The sequence below is a fragment of the Oreochromis aureus genome, linkage group 22, assembly GCF_013358895.1.
Source record: "Oreochromis aureus strain Israel breed Guangdong linkage group 22, ZZ_aureus, whole genome shotgun sequence".
Lineage (NCBI taxonomy): Eukaryota > Metazoa > Chordata > Actinopteri > Cichliformes > Cichlidae > Oreochromis > Oreochromis aureus.
Window position 1 is genome coordinate 31217705 of NC_052962.1, and position 6744 is coordinate 31224448.

General features: G+C 39.7%; 1 long non-coding RNA gene across 1 annotated transcript in view; it reads left to right on the top strand.

Annotated features, from left to right (window-relative positions):
• LOC120435625 overlaps positions 1 to 1754 on the top strand; it is a 3415-nt gene extending 1661 nt beyond the window's left edge. The window contains exons 2-3 of the long non-coding RNA XR_005609793.1: positions 955 to 1013; positions 1103 to 1754. This is a non-coding gene — a long non-coding RNA (uncharacterized LOC120435625). The remainder of the gene's footprint in view (positions 1 to 954; positions 1014 to 1102) is intronic.
• Positions 1755 to 6744: the final 4990 nt, after the last annotated feature.

The following is a 6744-nucleotide window of genomic DNA, read 5'->3' on the forward strand; positions in this document are numbered from 1 at the left end:
TTGGCACAGGTGTCGCTTCTCAAAAGAAGTGTGCAGAATTGTGAGTGCTGTATCCAAACACGCACAAAAATCTGTCTCAGCAGCACTGATGCAGAGCTATCGTGACAATTTACATAATTCATAGACACAGTGCCGAAATAACAGGACCTCACTGGCAATGCAAAGAAATATGATCACTGCTACAGAAAATTTAACCGAGGAACTCAAAGGAAAGCAAGAGTTCAGTTCAGGCGGTGTCTTCCTTTTCGCTTTTAAAAGTTACAGCCGACTTATAATACAAAGAGACTCTTTAGGCGGTGTTACTGTGGCACCTCAGTTTCTGCTCCTTCATCTCTGAGCACTCGGCTGCCTACTGACATGACCTAAGAGGAATATACAGTATAACAAGAGTGCTCGTGGAGTTCAGCTGCCATTTGTTGTCTCATTAGTCTGCTTTTTGCGCTTCTCTGTCTCCCAGCGAGTGCATTACTTTGGCACAACCATAAACAGACTCTCCCTCTCATCAACATCATCATCGAGTTCCAAGAGCCGCGATATGAGCCTTAATGATTTGTAGCTCTTTTTTTCTTCATAAAAGTTTTTGTGAGCAGACAGACTTTAATGTCACCGGGGAGGGGACGGGGTGTTTATTTAGTTGCCGATCATTATCAATGACCGATAACATTACCAAGCTGACATTTCTGACTTTAAAAGTCTTTGTCAGTGCCTAAACTAGAGGAGTCGCCGAGGATTTGCTTCATTAAAAGACATAATTTAGAGGGAATAGAGACTCATTCCCACCCACACTCCCAAGTGGGAGATTGCAGTGACAACAGGACAAGATAAAGCAAGACTGAACAATGACTAGACAAAAATTATTGTTATATATTACACCTCCACACATAGGTTGTTGCTTTTCTGCACGGATGATTTTATGCAAAAAAGCTTAAAATCATTCAGTAATGTTTGTTTTAGGAAAGATGGCAAAAGACGGGATGTAAACAACCCGGATGGAAGCAGATTTTCTTCAGCGGGTAAGTGATCCAATCCTGATGTCATGATAATCTCAGAGTTATCACAAAGTGGAAGCTGAGATAGTACAGCCATGTCTCCAATTCTTCAGGCTTCATCTTGCAAGGAACAGTTCCAGGAATCCACCGATAAGGAAGACAACATCCCAAAATGAACAATGGGAAAGCCACTTTTTCACTGGAGAAATGACAACTTCAACAGGGGTGAAGAAACAAGTGGTTGCATGTGCAGTGGTGGTCTACTGTACACAAAGCAGTCCAGTTGCTCACTTCAGAAGGAAGACCAAAAACTCTATGGGGCTTTAAACGTGGGTTAAAGTTCAAATCATGATGCAGTTCCTCTCAAATTTTAACACTGAAGGAGATACAAAAACGTGACAAACTGATCAGATCAGATGAATATTTTTATAAGGAAATCCCATTAAAAGGCCAAATTATTCATGCTTTGTTTTGCTGATGGTTGCTAATTTTTCCTCAGACCTCCAACATTTTAATGGAGACATGAGAGTAAGCCGGTTTTCCGTTATATAAGATCTTACAGAGTATGTAAAGTGCTTGAGTGCTGTAAAGAGCACTATAGAAGCCAAGTAAAATGTATTACTCTTGCAGTTCTTTTCCTTTATGCTGTGGATTTGATTCAAGCCTCGATTAAGTTGATCTGAAGATGTTTCTACTAAGCACCTCCCCGCCATTACCAGCTTTTATGATGAGCATTGATTCTGAGGCATGATGCTTCCTCTCTGCTTACTGTAACAGTTTCAAAGGATGGTTAACGGCTTACAGTATCTGCACTCCACCAATACCGCACTCTGCTGCCCATAATTACCAATCTTTCAAGTAAGCAGATCTGCACTGTGCCTCATAATCAGTTCTGCACTGTAAAGATCCACGATAATATAAACTTGTGGCTGGCGATGCGACGGAGAAATTGCACAGGAGCCGGGGTATTGATTTCATTCATCTCCGCTGGTGCTGGGACTTGTAAACAGGTGTCTGCTGATTCTGTTATGGAGTTGTAGCACGCTTTGCAGGTAATGCAGTGGAAGAATAACGCGAGGAGACACATCAAGGTCACCTTCCCTTTTAGCAGTTACCACAGAGGTGCATCTTAACTGCCTCGCTGTCCCCGCGGCCAGCTGTGCAGCGCTGGTTGCAGTGGCCAGGTGTGAATGAATGTGAAGTGGCTGTGTGAGTGTGAACCAGACCGTGGCTGATAGAAAACATGTGCACCTCGAAAAACTTTCCCTGGCGAGTAGCATGGTAAAGGAGCATTTTAAACATCAATATATCACTGTCAGGGTAATTACAAACACTTGGTGTAATTACCATTAGCAAATGAGACCACAGAGGAGACAACTGTCTGCAACTCACACCTGCAGAGGTGTTGATGATGCTGGTCTTTTTAAAAAAGCTGCAGAGGGTTCACAACTGATATTTAGATATAATTGCAGCTAATTTTCAGAACCAATTCATGTATCTATTTTTTTCATTTACTGGTATTTGAAAAAGGGGGGTGAAAAAAGGGCCATAACAATTTCCCAGAGTAATCAATTTCTATTTTTTGTCCAAAACCCAGCCCCGTTTAGTTCCTGAGAAATAAAAGCAGGAAACTCTGAAACCGCAGTAGCTAAAAGTAGCAAATGTCATGCACCTGGTAAGTGTGCAGTTGATCAAAAGAAAGCAAATCATCTAATTGTCTCAGAGCTGGTTCTTGAGAAGCAGACAAGCAGAATAAATTTGTTTTTGCTCACATCGGGAAGAATATATGACGTTTATGATCCTTTCACTTTAAAAACAAACGTGACTCTCTGTGAAAACAGGAATGCTCATCAGTCTGCCAGTCTTGTCCATTTAATTACATCTGAATGTTTATTAAACTTGCATGTCAACTGAAATTAATGATGTCATGTTACCAGCCTGAAATATTTATGCACTTTATCTTTAATCATTATTTAATTGATCTTCTCTATTAGTTGTAATTTATGCACATATGCTCCATCGTGCTGCTATTTATCTTGTTATCTTGTTGTGATGCTCGCTGCAGATATCCAGAGATGTCCTTTTAGTATTCTTCTCTCTGCCCTCGGTGTTTCCTCATATTCATATAAATAAGTTCTACACTGCAGCAGTTGAGAACGATAGCAGACCGCAGGCACACAATCATGTACAGTAGTATATAAGCCAGTATCCATAATTAATATTCCCTGAAGAAAGTAGTGCAGCAGCACTCTTCATATTCAGTTCTAAGTTGAGACGTGATAAAGACGAGTGTGGAGAAACTGTGAGAAAACAAAAGCACTGATTACACGTTCCCTGTCAACAACTGTGAAACACAAACAGGTCTTATATTTTAATTATCTTTCATTTGATACTGCAGCATCTCAAGCAGAGGCCGGTTTAATTAAAAAGAATTTTTATCCAAGTTTACTGTTTCTTTTTTTTAAACACACCCACAATAGGTTTACAGCCTGTCATAATAAGACCAAATAAAATGTGAGTGTGAATAAAAATCCTCAATATCTGATCCAGATATCATGAGCAGACACAGAGCAGTGTGCAGCAGGTTGTTATAGTACAGTAATTATGCAGACACTATAAAAGAAGAAGACTGGTGCAATATGTGATGGTGCAGCTTCTGTGCTAAATAGGTTAAAAGTCACATTTTGTTGATATGAAAAATTATATCAACCTTATATTTCAATAATATGAAAGGTTACTTACTTACTTAAAAACACTGAATTTTCAGGGACATCATTTGGTGCATTCATACCTGCACATCACTACACCAGAAATGTTATTCAAAAACAGCATGTCTTAGAAAGAGATTGTGAATCTATGTGGTTTTTTACTTTTTATAAACAATATAATATTCTCCTTTTACTTTATTGCCCTTCAATAGATGCTTTGACAATAAGGATTTGGACTTAATGCAGCAAATATTTTAAAATCATGCAGTGATCTTACCATTTCACATATAAACACAAATGCTCTAAAAGAAAATGTGTTCAGTGTCTTAAGAATAAAATGAAACCATATTTTGAAACACTGAAAGGACGACAGTCATTTAAAACACCATAACACATGTTATATCATATCTATTCCTCTTCCTGTCCCTTTAATGTTACTAGTTGTGTCTATTTTTCATCTTTTTATCTTTATTAGCATTCAGCAAAAGAAGTGTTGGGAAAAATATTATATTATAAAACAGAGACTAAATAAATAAGATTTATCTGCTGTCTGCAGCAACTGAGGACTCGCCTGACAAAAACAGATGAGAACGTTTAGCATGTATACTTGATGATTCAGAGCCTGTGCTCTAGGTAAAGTGAGCAGATGTGTATCTCTTTTGATGGGAATACAAATTATGCGCAAAGCATTAAGTGCCATGTTGTCTGTTTCAGCATTTCTAATGACTCCAAACTTGGCAAACACGTGCTTGTTTTGGTATACTGTAATTTAATAATCACCACTTCTTCCCATTAAAAGCCAACATTAAATACACGAGGAGACTGAGCTCATGTTTGTATTAAGGTGTCCCCGGGGAACCTGTGATGTGAAAAGCGATGACCTAAGTTAAAAAGACAAGAAATTTATACTTTAGAGGCACGAGGAGATCACAGCGAGCCCGGATGGAGAAAAATTTTGGCAAGTTTAAGCATCAATACATCCGCTCATGTTTTTCAGCAGTCTTTTGAGATGAAAGTGTTATTGGAAAAAAAAAAATGTTGAAGTCATACTCCCTCTTTTCAGACAAACAGTGGATCCCTGTGGATTTGAAAGGTGCCTTTAAAAGGTTCTAGCTTTCTCCTTCGCTGGAGGAGGTGGCTGCGGTCATCTTGTATTCATAGTGGGTACAATGAATTCCAATGGTGCCCTGGGTTCACAGTAAAAAAGCATCAAAATAGAACAGAAACTTCTGGAAAAATGTGGCTCCTTTTTTCGATTTCCTTTTTTATTTGTACTTTTTGCGCTTACAGATCAGAGTGACTCCCTGGTTCATTTTTGGGGTAAAGACCTTTGGCAAATGCTACTAACCTGTTTTTGGCTGTCATGAACAATCTCTCCCTGGAAGCAAAACGCGGGACTCTTTAGAAAATCCTGCATATTTTCCTTCGTACTACTTTCACATCCCCTTAAATTAACTTTTCTTTCCCAGTACATAATTTCTCTTTTCTCTACATACATTTTGCATTACCTCACATTAAGCTTTATTCTCCCTCATTCATATGAATAATTGGTGTGTTGGACTTGTTCGGTTAAATCAGATGCTACAGTCAGGACGCATAATGTGGAAGCACATGCTGCACTTCTGCTGTTCTGCCTGGCTCTAATGGCTGAGGTTGTAATATGGTGATTGCTTGGACATTGGCTGCATTTGTGGTTGAATCCCGGGTGCTATTAGTATGTCTGTGTAGTATTGAACATTAGCAAGACAGCAACACTAAGCCACCCAGGATTTGAATCTGCGGTGCTTTTAATCAGATGTGTTACCAGCACACTGCAGGAGTCAGGAGAGTACAGCAATAAATTACGAATAACTCAATACAGCGTTCAGTCCACACAGCCAAGTTAATCTACTGCACACACACACACACACACACACACACACACACACACACACACACACACACACACACACACACACACACACACACACACACACACTATGTGCATGCAGTTAGCCATTTGGCACATCTAAGCTAATGTATCACAGCCATAATCATAACAACCAAAACAAAACCAACACTACAGCCACTATCAGCTGCAGCGCGTCAACCCATGGATATAGTTATAATCACAGCTACCGCCTGTCTCGATCAGCCTCGGGAGCAGCTGATGCAGGAGCCGGGTGAACTAGCTCCTCTAGTAATCTTTGTAACTGCTGCAGCACAGACTTGTGTATGAGCAGCCACAGCTGAGGCTAGAGCCTGACAGCCAGCATTAAGGCTATAAAACAGCTGATAATGCAACACGCTCAGTAGAAGATTGTGTTACAGTCGTTCTTCCTGCATTCATAAACAACTCAGCCTGTCAACACGTAATGTCTCTAGTCCTGTCGGTGGATGTAAGATGACTTCTTCAAGCATAATATTCAGGAGAAAAACTGTATCATATCAAGGGCAATACAATGGTTATCTCCAAAATGTACAAAATGCACCAGTGAATGCAGAAAGCTTCCCCGATCAATGGAACGAGTAGGAGCTCGGGAGCTAACAAAAAAGCCATTCAAACAAGTATCCGTTTCCAATAAAGTCTCGCCTTGTTTTCAGTTTCAAGAGGTTCTGTGCATGCATTCAATAACAATGTAATTAACTGCAGCTACATCACAGAGTTACTCAAATGACCAGGTTTCAAACATATTAAAAGGATAATTAGACCGAAGCCAAAATGCATTTGACAGGAACACAGCAGAAGTACTGGCAGCAGCATAAGTGCCGCCAATTAACGAGCACTTTTCTTATGTTTCACAGTTCACACTCTCCATCTCACCTTAAGAAGCATACTTTTTCCCCGTGACATTATCACACACCTTGTGATCAGAGCTAACAGCAAGTCGATTTATAGCTACTGTGAATCCAACTTAACATGAATCTTTGCTGGATCGCAGCACGACCTATCAAAAAGTTCTATACCGCCATGTTCCACACAACAATGAAATCTCATCTGACTCTAACAAATCAGTTAATAAGGAGAAGCTACAAAGTATCAGAGTATGACTTTATAGTAACAGATG